Source organism: Pagrus pagrus (genome assembly GCF_965226575.1).
Source record: "Pagrus pagrus genome assembly, chromosome: 22".
Taxonomy (NCBI): domain Eukaryota; kingdom Metazoa; phylum Chordata; class Actinopteri; order Spariformes; family Sparidae; genus Pagrus; species Pagrus pagrus.
Window position 1 is genome coordinate 18,780,890 of NC_140204.1, and position 16,640 is coordinate 18,797,529.

The 16,640-nt window shown below is 41.9% G+C and overlaps 2 long non-coding RNA genes across 2 annotated transcripts; both read left to right on the plus strand.

Annotated features, from left to right (window-relative positions):
• The first annotated feature begins 10,443 nt into the window (after positions 1–10,443).
• On the plus strand, positions 10,444–11,396 carry LOC311251352. Its single transcript, XR_014621379.1, has 3 exons — positions 10,444–10,527; positions 10,630–10,664; positions 11,278–11,396. It is a non-coding gene; the product is annotated as an uncharacterized lncRNA (long non-coding RNA).
• Positions 11,397–15,603: 4,207 nt separating this feature from the next.
• LOC311251592 lies at positions 15,604–16,463 on the plus strand. Its single transcript, XR_014621433.1, has 3 exons — positions 15,604–15,674; positions 15,777–15,811; positions 16,345–16,463. It is a non-coding gene; the product is annotated as an uncharacterized lncRNA (long non-coding RNA).
• Positions 16,464–16,640: the final 177 nt, after the last annotated feature.

Consider the following 16,640-nt stretch of genomic DNA (forward strand, 5'->3'; position numbering starts at 1 on the left):
CTCTGTGGTGACGATCATTGTCTGTCTGAGTGAAAAATAAAGCCCCCACCACAGGAAGACTTCAGCCACAGCCACAAACATCACACAGCCTGCTGTTCTCAAAGACAACCAAGAGTGATGCTACTACTTATAAACTCTATATTAATCTCTACTTTACACACACTTATTTAGACACATTACTTTCACAAGTGATATCAGCATCTGCCTTTAAACTTTTAAACCTCATTAGTGAGTTGGTGGCACTGTAGCACAAGCTTGACAGGTCATAAAAGTAACTAAGTCCAGACATTCTTGCAGAATAAACACCCAGTCACATCAGGTTCTGCTCTGATCAGGAGCCGTTTACCAACAGAAGGAGAGCTCAGAGATTACTTTTTAACATTATGGATTAAAACGTGCATTTATCTTCACTCATGTTTATCAACCTGACTGTAGCAGCTATCCAGGGAAATGACCTCCATTGTCATGTGTTTATGTGCTGGAGTGTTGACTGCCGACCGTAGCGGGAGGGGAAATGTACTTAACTCCATGAACGTAACAATCCATCAACCATCAACATCGGCCTTGAAAGTACAAACAGCTAGCTATGGGCTATCATCTACTGCTTTTGTGTCCCCTCAAGTGTTACTGTAAAAGCCACAGATAGCAGTCAAGTGTTTCTGTGGGCTTAAAGATCACACCAACAAAATTATGATCTTGATGTTTATTGCATATTATGGATATCTGAGATGATGTAAGCGGGATGGATTGAGGGTAAGGGGAGACATGGAGCTATGAAGGAATGAGAGGATGAAGGGTAAGGGATAAAGGATTGAGGGTTTGAAGGGTGAGGGATGGAGGGATGGAGGGATGAGGGATCGTGGATGGATAGATGTTGGACTAGCATCGTTTGGAGGCGAGAAGATGGAAGTGAACCGGGGCAGTTGAGGGTACATGCTGAGGCCAGAAAGAATGTTGCGCACAAAGGTCACAGTTCAAGGAGGCACGGGCTGCCAAGACACAGCAATAGAGCTCGGGGTCAAGTGCTCTCTAGTATGTTACTTGGTTAAATTGTTGCAAGCATCCAGCCACTTGAGAGGCGAAAAGGATGTGGTATGTATAGAAGCTGTTGCCTCCAAACTGCAAGGCCAAGTCGAGGATCAGTGACAGGTAGTTTTCCAGCTCTGACCTGCGGTCAGGGAAGCGAAGGACAGTAGGAAAAATGGTGTTTTGCTGCAAGTTTCAAAAGATTGGCTGTTTCATCAGAACGCTGGAAAGGGATGTTTCTCTGGCAGAGTGCATTCTTCAAGCATGCGTCAGTCCACTACATGTTTGAAGGCAGGAGGCGATGTAGGAAGTGGGTTGCATTAACTTTGTCTGTCATGCCGGGACCTCGAATATGTCGAGAGAGAGGCATCTAGAAGGATAAACCACAGGCCTGCATCAGAGAGAGAAATGGAGCCACATCTTGTGTACGCTGCCAGAAATAAGGTTTCTGTATTTTATTATTGTGAGAGGACAAACAGCATGCTTAATGTGTGACAGAGGAGGACGAGTCAGAGGGGACACTGGTTACACTGATGAGTGAAATGGTCGGTGGAGGGAGCAAAGAGTGAGGCTCACATCACTTGTTTGGCAGGAAGAGACAGCTCAGTGTGGTCTGAGAGCAACTGAGGTGAAAATGACGCGGCCTCTGAAGTTCTGTAGAAAGTAGCCTCTAAAAGGAAGCAGTGAGAAGCAGCTTCTCGTGACAGCATCAAACTAGCTGCTGTAATAACACTTGTCTGAAAAAAATGTTGTAATAATAAATGGTGTAGAAATAAAATAACAATAGAATAAATCAGGAAGATTTCAGCCTTTTGAACACCAGAGGTATTTCTGTTCTCACTGAGCAAGAACAGCTACATTAAAAAAATATATCAATCCCCTATGACTTTGTGTAAAGACATGAGGAGTTAATCTCAGGTTGCACTCTCAAATATTAAGTTCTCAATCTTGAGAGGTGTTTACTGAACTGTTTCTTAAGAGCATGAGGAAGTTAGCTGGAATAATAAGTAGTTTTCTTATAACCAAGGGATCAAACAGACTGTTTAACCCCAGACAGTCCACAGCCATGCTACTCGCTCTGTGAGTACTAAGGCATAGTGATTCTTTGAGCTAATGCTAACATCAGCATGCTAACATGCTCACAATATCAATGTTAGGGGTCATACAACATCATGGCAATCCATCCAATAGTTGCTGAGACATCTCACTAAAAAAAAACTTATGGTGGTCCTAGATGAAGAGTCAGGGGATCTCCAACATCATTAGCATTCATCCTCTGAGAAGCAGGAATGTCTGGACAAAATTTCAGGGCAATCTATCTGGTAATTGATGAGATATTGCATATGAGATATCTGGACCAAGATGGTGGTCCGAACTTGCAATTGCTCTTACCAAAGATATCCCTTCATAATCAAGTTTCCACCCAAACGTAGCGCAAATTTTAACCAAATTTCGGTTAAAAAAAGACTTAATGGACATTCAAACAACTATTTTTATGTTAATATGAGGAGTTAGTGCATTTAGGTAAACTGTTGGTGGTGCTAATTCCCTAGTCGAATGCCGTTAAAGTGTTCGGATGACGTCATTAAAAGCGAGCCAATCAAATTTCAGTCAAATGATGGAAAACAATGTACAAAAAGTGCTGTAATATTTGCATTTAGGTAACAGTGTTGAGCCTCTAAGAAGTCACATGGGAATTAATAATAGTCCAAAGACAACTGAGTCCTAGAACTGAACTCTCTCCTGTGAAGACGATTACAGTTTATGCTGTTGGTAATTAGCTGGAGCTTAAATATATGTAAAGGTATTGCATTGTCAAGTCAGTGTGAGCTGTCAGGTGAAAACAAAAGACACCCCGCCTCTCTAAATCCCTTTGTACCAGCTCTGTGATGCAAACTCTCCCTGCAGTGACACGATCAAACACACGATGAAGAGCTTCACCTCGATAACAGCTTTACTTCTCTGCAGCCTCAGTGAGTACTGGCGCTTGATTATTCTCAGCACCAGATAATGTAACCAGTAACAGTTGCAGATTAGAACTGAATTATATTGCTGTTGCTTCATACATCTCATGTTGTGTTTGCTGTTTGTTTCAGGCTGGATCTCTGTCTCCGGTTCTGAGTCTCACACTGTGAAGGTTCAGCCTGGTGATGAAGTCACACTGCTCTGCTCCAACCTTGCCACAAGTCCAACTCAGACAGACTGGTTCAGAGTGGTCAACAGAACCAAGCCCCACTGTATCTCCTCTGTGTACGGGTCTGATGGTAAAGTTTCATTCTGTGATGGATTTCAAAATGGAAAATTTGAAATGAGCTCCAACGTCTCCACTGTTTTCCTGAAGATCAAGGGAGTGGATTTATCTGACACCGCACTGTATTTCTGTGGATTTTACATAAAAGTACATACTGTCATTTCCACTGGAACATACTTAAACGTTCAAGGTAAGACTGGGAGTGATCTCTTTTCCTCGTCACATTGACACTTTATCTCAAATGTATTGTCACAGAGGTATGAGAACAGTTCAAGGTAAGACTGTTGTTAAGCCTAACTCTTCTATAGATCGCATTTTCTCATCATATTTTTAGCAAATTTCAAATGTATTGTCACAGAAATATGAAAGCTGCCTAGAGACGTGTGGTCAACTGTGAATAATGATATTTTACTTTTTTAATGTTTTTCTAAGGTGATGAATGGGATTATGAAGGGGCTTTTGAGACTAAAGGTAACACTTCTTTAATATTCTCAAGATTGTGTTTATTGTACAAGTTTTAAATGTGGAATATGAAAGAAGACTGTCCAGTATAATAATGTTTCTTGTAGATGAGCCTGAACGAACCAGAATCCTGATGATTGTGACCCTGGGTGCTCTCGCTGTTTTCTTCATGACGACTGCCATCGTTCTGGCCGTTAAAATCAGGCAACTTCAGAAAGGTACAGCCGGCCTATCATTTGTTGCGAATCCTGTTGTGAAGACAAAGTGTTCGGTCAGTGATCCTTAACTAATCAGAGTTATCTTTTGTCATGTAGCTGCTGATGAACAACTGCATCCTGGTATTAGCAAGGTGAGGTATTACAATATCTAGCAACATATATTCAACTTTTAATTTCATCTTATTTAAAAATAATACGAGCTAAAGTTTGATGAACCAGTGTTTTTGTAAAGTATGTGGCTGAAGCACAACCTCATGATCCACCCTTCTTGCTGTAAACTTTTTGTTTCATTCACCTATGTCAGTGCAGACTCTGTGACAAACTTAGCTACAGTGTGTGAGACACATTACATGACCCTAAATACTCTGGTTTACAGAATCTGGGCTCTGATGACCTGAACTCTGCAGCGCTGATGTTCCTCCCAAAGCCAATGAGAAACAGGAGGCCTGCATCAGAGAGACAAGTGGAGACTCACGTTATTTATACTGCCAGCAGATAGAGTCTGGACGTTACTGCAACACTGATGCTTTATCATATTAATCTGCTTCATGTTTGCTTCTTTTACTTTATTGGCCAAAGTCTCTGTCACACAAAGGACACTGATGACTGTCACACCTACTCATAGGGAGAGTCAAATGGAGGGAGGAGTGAGAGAGACACATGACTTCACAGGAAGAGACAGCACAGTGTGGTGTGAGTAAGTCAGGAGGCCTCTCCGGTCAAAGCTTTGCAGCAAAGTATAAAAGTAAACAGTGAAAAGTGACCTATATTGTGTTGAATAAAGTTACATCAGCCTCTGTATTTGTACTGAATGGAAATAAATAGCGATGGAATAAACCAGCCCTCTGTGGTGACGATCATCGTCTGTCTGAGTGAAAAATAAAGTCTCCACCACAGGAAGGCTTCAGCCACAGCCACAAACACCACACAGCCTGCTGTTCTCAAAGACAACCAAGAGTGATGCTACTACTTATAAACTCTATATCATCTCTGCTTTACACACACTTATTTAGGTACCTTACTTTCAAAGCAGCATCAACCTTTAATCATCAGGTTCTGCTCTGATCAGGAGCCGTTTACAAACAGAAGGAGAGCTCAGACATTACTTTTTAACTTTGAGGATTAAAATATGGATTTATCCTCACTCCTGTTTATCAACCTGACTGTAGCAGTTATCCTCCATGTTGTCTGCTGAATGCAGCTGGAGGAGAAACTAACGTAACAATACAGAGACAAGAGGGGGAGAAGAGAGAGAACCAGAGTCCTTGGTGAGTGCTGAGTTCAGGGAAAGGTCTAGATGAAAACACACAAAAACACACACACTCACCATTGCTCACTAATTCACAGCTAATGTACAGTACAGTAATGTGGCTGTTTGGGGAAAAGTAACACTCACGTAACAGCAACAGTACACTTTTGCTCCATCAAATATCCAGTTTAACAAGAGTAAGATGGCAGGAGGGAGGAGTTAAGATCCCTTTGTCTAAAATTTCATTTGTGAAAAAGATTCAACATTAATGTGAATTTATTATTTTCTCGCCAGTCTTTGGTTTTGATTCTCACATGCTTCTTCCTCTCTCGCTCTCAGGATCTATCTTTATCATTTTGTTTGTCCTTGATCGTTGTCTGAGAAAAACAAAAACACCCACTTGACGTTTGATGGAGGAGGGAACTGTGAAGACACTGATGATGGTTGAATGTCCTTATAGGGAGAGTCTGCTGGGAGGTAGGAGGGGTAATGTACACTAATTTAAATCAAATGTAGAAAATGTTGCCATAAGCCTGTATCTTTCTCTATTTGACTGGAAACACTCACTTTTATTTTCATTCTTTAGTCGTCTTTATTGAACGCTGACAGAGTGAATGTATCAATGAAAAAGACAAAGGGCTTGACTTTAGCCCTGGTTTGTGTTTGCGTGCACATGTGTGCATGCAACAAGTCTTGTGTCCCCTCCCCTCTGTTATTTCTCACTGTGGTCAAAAACAGGAAGACTAGCCTTCAGCTCTCTGCATTAAAACCACATGCAACAAAAGCTGTACTACTTTCACACTGACGCTTCAGTATGTTCTCTTAAAACATGAAGATATTTTGTCAGATTTTGATGACTGTGATGTGGCTCAGTAGAAGTCTAATAACTGCTTGTGATCGTATTTAAAGCAAGAAACTGGGATTTAATTGTAAAGACTTAACTGGAGTCAGTTCAAAACACAACAAACATTGTTTAGGCCCTAAGCACAATAAGAGCATCTCATTAGTGAGTGGACAACATGTTCAAGTCTGAATCAAAGCACAGTACCAAAAAGGTTTCATCCTGTTGCTGCCAATTATTGTCAGAGAGTGTTGAGTTCACTGACACTAATTTAACAGGATGGACAAAAATGGCAAAGTACAAACAACTGGAACATTATTAATTAGTGTAATCCAGTTGTGAGGGCTGACATTTCTGAGTTAAGTCGCTGCCCTATGTTGTTGTCTGCATTTTTAACACTGGAGACTGCAGGCCAATAGCTTGCCACTCCACTGGGGTTCCATATGGCCAGTCCAGTCCGGTGAAAACATTATTGCTTAGATAAAGATAAAAACTCATGAGAACAGAAATGTATTCTATCAACCACTCTTGCACTCAGGGGTGAAGTGCTCTCTAGAGTGCCCTTCCACTGCATAAAACGTGATAATGCACCCTCTAGGGTGCACAGCCACTGGACAAAACCTGATAAAGCGCTTTATAGGGTGTCCTTCCATGGGACAAAATGTGTTAAAGTTGCCTCTAGGGTGCCCTTCCACTGGACCAAAGGCGATAATGCACCCTCTAGGGTGCATTTCCAAAGGAAAATGTGATAAAGCGCCCTATAGGGTGCACTTCAACTGGACAAAACATGATAAAGCGCTCTCTAATGTGCCCTTTGTGATGACAAAACGTGATAAAGCACCCTCTAGGGTCCTCTCCACTGGACAAAAGGTGATAAAGCGCCCTATAGGGTGAACTTCCACTGGACAAAACATGATGCACACTCTAGCGTGCCCTTCCAGTGGAAAATGTGATAAAGCGCCTGATTGGGTGCACTTCCACTGGACAAAATGTGATAATGCACACTCTAGGGTGCCCTTCCACTGAACAGAACATGATAAAGCACTCTCTAAGGTGCTCTTCTGGATGACAAAACGTGATAAAGCCGCCTCTAGGATGCCTTTTCAGTGGACAAAACATGATAAAGTGCCTTCTCTTCAGTTGCTTGGAGTGTTCTTTTGTCTTCATGGTGTAACTGTAGCCAAGAATACTGATTAACCAGTGACTGGACCTTCATACACCAGTTGTTGTTGATGTAAATAAAGGGCCACCCCCTCGGGATTTACCATGGAGTGCGCAGCTCCTGTCAGCACGAAAAGTAGCCAGTCCCTCGAAGCTGACGGCATTGTCCGGGATTGATGAGTTTAGCCATGTTTCTATCAGAATTATTGCGCAACAGTTCCTCATCTCTCGTTTACTCATTAATTCCAGCTGTAGATGATCTATTTTGTTTTCCAGGGAACGAACGTTTGAGAGGAAGATAAATGGAAGTGGCGTTTTATAGGGGTTAGCTTTTAGCTTAGCTGTTAGTCCTCCCCGACAGCCGCGCTTCCGCCTTCGGTCACACCGTCTCCGCTTGCTCCTATGTCGGCTTGTGATGCTAGGAGCGTCCATAGCAACTGGGTCTTGTCGACGTAGCACTCGTCGACGAGACCCAAGACCCCTGTGTCAAAGTAGGGATGGCCTGGGTTCTAAAAGGTGTAGAAGCAGGAGACCTCAGGTGAGCAGCTGTGCGACTGAAGAGCAGGAGGGGGCTGCCTACACAGGCCTAAGGCTAGCAAAGACAGAGGCTAGCGGACTGGGAGCAGAAACTGGAAGATAGAGAGGAGTCTGGAATGACTGACTGGAAAAAACAGGATGTTGACCTTTCACCTCAAGAATGCCACTTTCTCTGCAAACTTCAGGGTACTACTTCCAGATACCAGTGAGAAATTCAGGGAGACTGGCTCCCAAAAAAAGTGACCCAATGACCCAAATGTAGACAACAAGGAAGACAGGAATAGTGTTTTTAATTGTAAAAGGCTGATACATACGCTTACAGGCAAAGGTAGCAAGTCAAAACAGATGTAACTAAGTATCCAAAGGTTAAAGGGAATAGGACAGGGACAGTGTGCTGACAGGTATAAATTCGGGTTCAGGTTCAGGAGGCTGGGAAGCAAAAAGCACAGTGTAACGTTGACGATCTGGCAGCCGGCTGAGGAAAACGAGCTGGTATAAAAAGGGACAGGGTGATTGGAGAATGAGACTCAGGTGAGCAGGTGGACGTTGGTGGGAAAGTCTGAGGGCCTCTGGTGGATGGATGGAGAATGACGGCAATGACGGCAAAGCATCACAAAAATGAGGGAAGAGGGAATGAATGCGGCAGAAAGAAGGGCAGAGAGGCAGAATGGGGAAAACAGGACTAGGTCAGCCATTGTGACAGGATGCACTGGCCTTTATGCATTTCCCTTGGCATCTAATTTCTCTTAATGTTCAGATGATCAGGCAAAGGACTCGACAGGTATTCCTGATATCCCCCAACCCCAGATCAGTGCTGTGGTTCAGAGAGATTAATTGATGCTGGCAGCCCCTCCCTGGCATGTGCCATTGAACTTAATTGGCATACTACAATTAAATCAGGATGCAGATAGGTCATGCACCAGCAGAGTCTGCAAGGTTAATTGGTCTGTTTTAAGATGTGTTGGCCTCACGCTGGAAAAATGTGGCACTTTCCAACATTTTCAAGCACATTCAGAAGAAAAGTGTGTCTATGGTTGAAGGAACTGACAAATTTTAAAGCTGTAAGTAAAGCAAACCACTCCTCTGCTGTCAATATGGTATGTTTAAAAGTGTTTGAAACAAGAATCTTTACAGTAAAGCATGCCATACGGTGTTAGCTGAAACAGTCAATATTAACTAATACTATTAAACACTGTATAACGACTCCTTTTTTTAAATCTAGTTAAAATCTGAAATCAAATTCACTAGCTTAAGTCAGCAAAATACCACCTCCAGCAGGTACCACCTTATACTGAGACAAAAAAAGGTTTCCTGTGTAGTGCGCTCCATTTGGTTCACTGGTGATGATACCGTCATGAACACAAGGGGGTATATGAAAATTGCTTCAACACAACAGTCTGAAACTGAAGGCAACATAAAGACAACTTACATTGTTTCAGCAGACACCAGAGCAGAAAAAATGTAAGCTTTAAATTTACAGACAATCTCAGAACCATCTGATGATCGAGATCATTTTTATTGCCTAGTCTAACAAAAGTTGTGTGTATCTTTTATATTGGATGATGTGATTAGATTTGATAATCTTACATAAAGGTTTTGATGTGTCATTTGTACATAGACAGAAACTTCTGTTGTGTTGTAAAACTAACATCATCTGAAGAATAACTTAACATTCTACATCAATACTCCTGACAGCATGTATGTGGTAGGTTTGATGAACAGGATAAGCAACTTAAAAAACACCCCACCTCTTTGCATTGAAAGCACCTGACTGGAGCACAGTTCAGTTGCGGACATTGCAGAGTTACAGCAGCATGCGCCATGAAGAACTTCACCTTGATAGCAGCTTTCAGTCTCTGCAGCTTTAGTGAGTATTGGCATTGAATTACTGTTCAGTTATTTAAACATTTATTTAAAGGAAATGTTCATGTTCCTTTTTTGTTGTCTGCTGTTTGTTTCAGGCTGGATCTCTGCCTCAGTCTCTCAGTCTCAGACTGTGGAGGCTCAGCCTGGTGATGAAGTCACACTGCAGTGCAACAACATCTACGACTACAATGTGGTGATATTCTGGTTCAGACTGGTCAACAGAACTGAGGTCAGCTGTGTCTCTGTCAAGATCAACCCTGCTGACGCTAAAAACTGTGAAGGATTTCGAACAGGGAGATTTGAAATGAGAAGCAACGACTCCACTGTCTCTCTGAAAATCAGTGATGTGGCTAAATCTGATGCTGGACTGTATTTATGTGGAGTTTACACTGGTGGAAAACCAACTTTCAGTGTCATAAGTTTAATTGTCAAAGGTAAGGTCATTTTAAAGTCTTGTCTTGTCATTTTTTGTTCATTTATGTTTATTCTGTATTTCCATAATTGTCTTCTTACAACACAGTAAACAAAGTGGCTGTTAAAACATTGGCAAATTTAATTAGGATGTAAATCTGTCAAAATAAAATCAAGACAAATTTTATCTTTACCCTTTTTCTTTAAAAGGCAGTGATGAGCCACATGGTGATGAGGACAGCAAAGGTAGAAGTGAGATTCTACTACAGATTTCTTTCATTGTGCAGATTATGAAATGTTTGAAGGTGAAACAGTTGAAGCTCAGTTTTTACTTTTACTTGGTCTCAAGCCTTTCAGGGGAAATTAGATTCTAACCTAACGATCTCTCTTGTAGGAGAATCTGACGGAATAGCAAAGCTGACCAGTGTGATCCTGGGTGGTCTGACTGTTGTCCTTGTACTGGTCATCATTGGTCTGGTTGTGAAAGTCAGGAAACTTCAGACAGGTACTTTTTCAGTTACTGTCTACGTCTTGTTGCCAGTGGAAATGCTTTAACTTTTGTCAATATGCTGGAAAACTGATCAGATGTCTTCTTTGTGTCACATAGCTGTTAAGGAAGACCAGAATCCAGAGCAAAGAGAGGTGAATCCAATTTTAATATTTACTTTATATATTGTTTGATGGAACCAAACTGAAAAACAGCCAGAACTGTATTGTATCTACTCACATTGGCTTCTCCCTTACAAATCAGTGTATTTGTATATATGTACTGTATATATTTGCATCTATGAGGCCTATATATGGGCTGATTAGTCAAAAAATTGCAAATTTACGTTTGAGGTCCACTAGAAAGCACTACCAAGTTTTTTTTTTTGGCATTCAAATGTCCTGCTCAGTCAATTTTGTTGTCACAATCCTTTAAAGGGGTTCTGAGTAACAATTTGAAGCTATTTACATGTATTAGTAGATTAATGTGAGAAGGACTTGGGTTGATTTTCTTGGGTGCCTCGTCTCAGTTCCCCTCTCCGCTCCGTTAACACAGAGCAACAGTAGCTGACGTTAGTTTAGAAATGGTGTTTGCAACATTAAGGACCAGCTTCCAGCACAACACAGAGCCTCTTTAAAGTATGGATTGAAGGTAGTCTTACTGAAAACATTGTACTGTTTGTAACTGAATTCATTCAGAAGCTGTTATATTGAGGGAATTAAGATCCTGTAAGTCCGTCTGTAAGTACTGTAAATACTCTTTTCACAGAATGTGGGCTGTGATGATGACGTGAACTACGCAGCAGTGACAATTCGACCGAAAGCAAAAAGAAGAGAGCAGGAGCCAAATGTCATCTATGCTTCCACCAGATAGACTCAGCAGGCAACTGGAACTGATGCTATATTATATGAAAATGCTTTGACCTTTTGTATGCCATGTTGGTGAAAGCATTTACCATTCTAGCCAAAATGTTTACTTATGCAATAAAGATCATTTGTTCATCCATTTGTAAGTGTCTTCCTACCCCTGGTATGTTTTGATGGACGAGCCAGTAAGGACGATGATGACTGCCCAGGTTGCCTTATAGTGAGAGATAGATGAAGGTCTGTTAAAGTGGAGGAGTGAGTGAGGTACACATCACTTGGTTGACAGGAAGAGGCAGCACAGTGTGGTCTGAGCGCAACCGAGGTGAAAATCTTGAGGCCTGTTAGATCAAAGCGTTCTAATAAAAGAAGCTGAAAGGAAGCAGTGAATATTGACTGAGAAAAAACCTTGTCTCTGGAGCTGTATACAGGCTATACAGGACATCAATGTCAAAACTGAATATTCTAACTATGATATCATAACATGAAAATATGTGCTATAACTCTGAATTAAAAACAGAATGTATAAAAGAAAATTCAATTTAAGAGGGATTCATTTCCCTGATCCTAGCAAAAGACAAGGAAGAGGGCCTACTCTGGATATTTGCTGGTGAAACATAAGACCCATCCTGGATCTTTGCCTGGATTGCTTTTATAACCGGTATTCCATTTGCATGTTTACTTTAATTGGTGATTGGAGCTGGTTAAGCCAGTGTGTGGACGAGGCACCAGACCCATTGAGACACCAGAGGATAAGAGTGTGCATCAATTTGTTGTTCTAATTGTCATAAAGGTAAGTCATGCAGAACATAGTAAATGAAATAGAACAGCCACTACCCTTCTGTGGTACTTTCTGTCCATCTTAGACCATCAGGCTTTGGCCGGACACATTTGTACATAAGTCAAGGAGTTTGTACAAAGCAGCAAGAGGAAGGACACAAATGCAGACAACCTGGCAGACAGGGTCAGCAGGTCAAGTCAGTGGTTTAATGTTTAAAAGTTGATATATAAGCTTACAGACAAAGGTAGCAAGTCCAGACAGAAGTGACAAGGAATCTGGGGGGTTAACAGGAATGGGAAAGAGAAAGGGTGAAGGCAGGAACATATTCAGGATGGAAAGAAGAGCACAAAGTAACACCAGACACAGATTTGTGGATACTGGTGGATGTGAGAGTCAGGATACTGGGAGGAGTGGGAAAGTCTGAAGGAATCATGTAGAATGTGGAATGGAATGAAATGTGCTTGAGAGAGGCAGAATGAGCACAACAGGACTGAGTTGTGACAGAACCACTTCATCAAGGGATTGCGTCCAGACATCGCTTCAAGCCATTCAGGATACTGGAATGAGAAAGTACAGATGGCCTGGGTTCTGAAAGATGAGGAAGCAGCAGAAGTCAGGTGGGCAGCTGTGGATCCGAAGAGTAGGAGGAGGCTGTCTGAGGAAGTTGTCTAGGAACTCTGAGGTGGACTATAACTAGTAGGCAGGGCAGATGGGTGGAGATTCTCTGGAGGGTGGCCCGGATGCTTGTGACATAGACAGGACTGATCTGGAGTGTAGCAACGTAGGTGGGACCACTCTGGCGGGTATCTGAGAGAACCGGACAACAGAAAATCCAGCAGGAGGCTGGACAGTCTTACCGCTACAATGCAGGGGAGACGGATGACAACAGGAGTGCTGAGCAGAAGGCCTATAACTGATGATCTAGCTCGGAGTTGAAAGAGGAATTCCTTGCGAGTCATAGGAACATCAGGGTGGTTCCACAACTGGTACTGTACATTAAACGGTCATAGCATTCAGGAGATGCAGGATCAGGGCATCCAGGCAGGGGACTAGCTTAACAGAAAAGTAGGCTAGCAGGCTAGGGGGAGACAGACAGTGGGCTAGGTGACTGAGGTGCCTGCAGGAGGCGAGCAGGCCAGTGGCTAGCCAACTAAGACGAAGGTGAGAGGCTATGATCCAAAGGCTAGCCGACTGGGAAGCAGGCCTGAGCTAACAATCCAGAGGCTAGCCGACTGGGAGGCAGGCCTGAGCTTACAGTCCTGAGGCTAGCCGACTGGGAGCAGAAATTGGAAGATGCAGAGGAGTCTGGAATGACTGGCTCCTGGATGTTGGTGGGAAAGGCTGAGGGCAACTGGGGGACAGATGGAGAACGTCAATTACAGGGTTACACCCCGCCTTTCCGAAACCCCGCTGTTCCGAAAATAGACTTCCATTCATCGTAATGGCGTGGTTTCTCATTTTTTCTAAAGACCCTGCTATTCCGAAAAGGCTATTGTGGTACCCCTGACCCTAACCATATTGGGAAGTAATTGGAAGTTGAAAGTCAGATTCGGAACAGCGGTGTGTCGGAGTGGGGTGTGTCGGGATGGAGGGGTTTCAGAATGGAGGTGTTTCCGAATGTCAGGCTGTTCCCCAATTACAGCTAAGCTTCACACGAATGGGAGAATGGGAATCAAATCATGATGCAGATATGTCATCCACCAGCAGAGTCTGCAAGGTTAATGGCTCTGATTTTAGATGTGTTGGCCTCACACTGGAAAGATGTGGCACTTTCCAACATTTTCTAGCACATTCAGAAGAAAAGTGTGTTTATGGTTTAAGGACTTGCCTAATTTTAAAGATACAAGGGAAGCAAATCACGGCTCTGCTGTCAGTAAGGTATGTATAAAAGGTACAGTTTTAGAGGAAACAGTCAATATCAACTACTACTATTAAACACTGAAAAAACACTCCTTTTTTAAAATCTAGATAAAATCTGAAATTAAAATCACTAGCTTAAGTCAGCCTAGCAAAAACAAAATACCAACTCCAGCATGTACCTCCTTATACTGAGACAAAAAAGGTTTTCCTGTGTAGTACGCTCCATTAGGTTCACTGGTGATGATACAGTCATGAACACAAGGGGGTATATGAAAATTGCTTCAACACAACAGTCTGAAACTGAAGGCAACATAAAGACAACTTACATTTTTTCAGCAGACACCAGAGCAGAAAAAAATGTAAGCTTTAAATTTACAGACAATCTCAGAACCATCTGATGATCGAGATCATTTTTATTGCCTAGTCTAACAAAAGTTGTGTGTATCTTTTATATTGGATGATGTGATTAGATTTGATAATCTTACATAAAGGTTTTGATGTTTCATTTGTACATAGACAGAAACTACCTTTGTATTGTAAAACTAACATCACCTGAAGAATAACTTAACATTCTGCGTCAACACTTTTCTCCTGACAGCATGTGGTAGGTTTGATGAACAGGATAAGCAACTTAAAAAACACCCCACCTCTTTGCATTGAAAGCACCCTGACTGGAGCACAGTTCAGTTGCGGACATTGCAGAGTTACAGCAGCATGCGCCATGAAGAACTTCACCTTGATAGCAGCTTTGAGTCTCTGCAGCTTTAGTGAGTATTGGCATTGAATTACTGTTCAGTTATTTAAACATTTATTTAAAGGAAATGTTCATGTTCCTTTTTTTTTGTTGTCTGCTGTTTGTTTCAGGCTGGATCTCTGCCTCAGTCTCTCAGTCTCAGACTGTGGAGGCTCAGCCTGGTGAAGAAGTCACACTGCAGTGCAACAACATCTACAACAATCGCGCAGTGATATTCTGGTTCAGACTGGTCAACAGAACCGAGGTCAGCTGTGTCTCTGTCAAGATCTACTCAAGTGACGCTCAAAACTGTGAAGGATTTAGAACAGGGAGATTTGAAATGAGAAGCAACAACTCCACTGTCTCTCTGAAAATCAATTTTGCGACTAAATCTGACGCTGGACTGTATTTCTGTGGATTTTACACTGGTGGAAATCCAACTTTCAGTTTAATACATTTAAATGTCAAAGGTAAGGTCATTCTTTGTTCATTTATGTTTATTCTGTATTTCCAGAATTGTCTTCTTGTCTCCAAAAAACAGAGTGGCTGTTAAAACATTGGCTAAATGTAATCAGGATGTAGTTCAAAACAAAATCAGGACTCATCTCTTTTTTTTCCCTTTTTCTTTAAAAGGCAGCGATGAGCCACGTGGTGACGAGGACAGCAAAGGTAAAAGTGAGATTCTACTACAGATTTCTTTCATTGTGCAGATTATGAAATGTTTGAAGGTGAAACAGTTGAAGCTCAGTTTTTACTTTTACTTGGTCTCAAGCCTTTCAGGGGAAATTAGATTCTAACTTAACGATGTCTCTTGTAGGAGAATCTGACGGAATAGCAAAGCTGACCTGTGTGATCCTGGGTGGTCTGACTGTTGTCCTTGTACTGGTCATCATTGGTCTGGTTGTGAAAGTCAGGAAACTTCAGACAGGTACTTTTTCAGTTACTTTCTACGTCTTGTTGCCAGTGGAAATGCTTTAACTTTTGTCAATATGCTGGAAAACTGACCAGATGTCTTCTTTGTGTCACATAGCTGTTAAGGAAGACCAGAATCCAGAGCAAAGAGAGGTGAATCCAATTTTAATATTTACTTTATATATTGTTTGATAGAACCGAACCGAAGAACAGCCAGAACTGTATTGTATCGGCTCACATTGGCTTCTCCCTTATAGATCAGTGTATTTGTATATATGTACTGTATGTATTTGCATCTAAGAGGCCTATATATGGGACCATCCGCATGTCTCTTGGTTGCCTATACAAGCCTGTGGATGATTTGTTTAAGGTGTTTAATGCTGCTGGACTGTAGATTTATGTGTGAAGGATGTGTCTTTATGCACGCTCTCAAGCGCCTCGTCTCAGTTCCCCTCTACGCTCCGTTAACACAGAGCAACAGTAGCTGACGTTAGTTTAGAAATGGTGTTTGCAACATTAAGGACCAGCTTCCAGCACAACACAGAGCCTCTTTAAAGTATGGATTGAAGGTAGTCTTACTGAGAACATTGTACTGTTTGTAACTGAATTCATTCAGAAGCTGTTATATTGAGGGAATTAAGATCCTGTAAGTCACCATATTAAGACTGTAAATACTCTTTTCACAGAATGTGGGCTGTGATGATGACGTGAACTACGCAGCAGTGACAATTCGACCGAAAGCAAAAAGAAGAGAGCAGGAGCCAAATGTCATCTATGCTTCCACCAGATAGACTCAGCAGGCAACTGGAACTGATGCTATATTGTATGAAAATGCTTTGAGCTATTGTACGCCATGTTGATGAGAGCAGTAACCACTCCTGCCAAAACATTTAAATCTGAAATAAAGATCAAGTGCCTTCCCACTGCAGAGCTTTAATCCTCAGCATTGTATGTCTTTCGGTGTCTATTTAGCAAAAACACA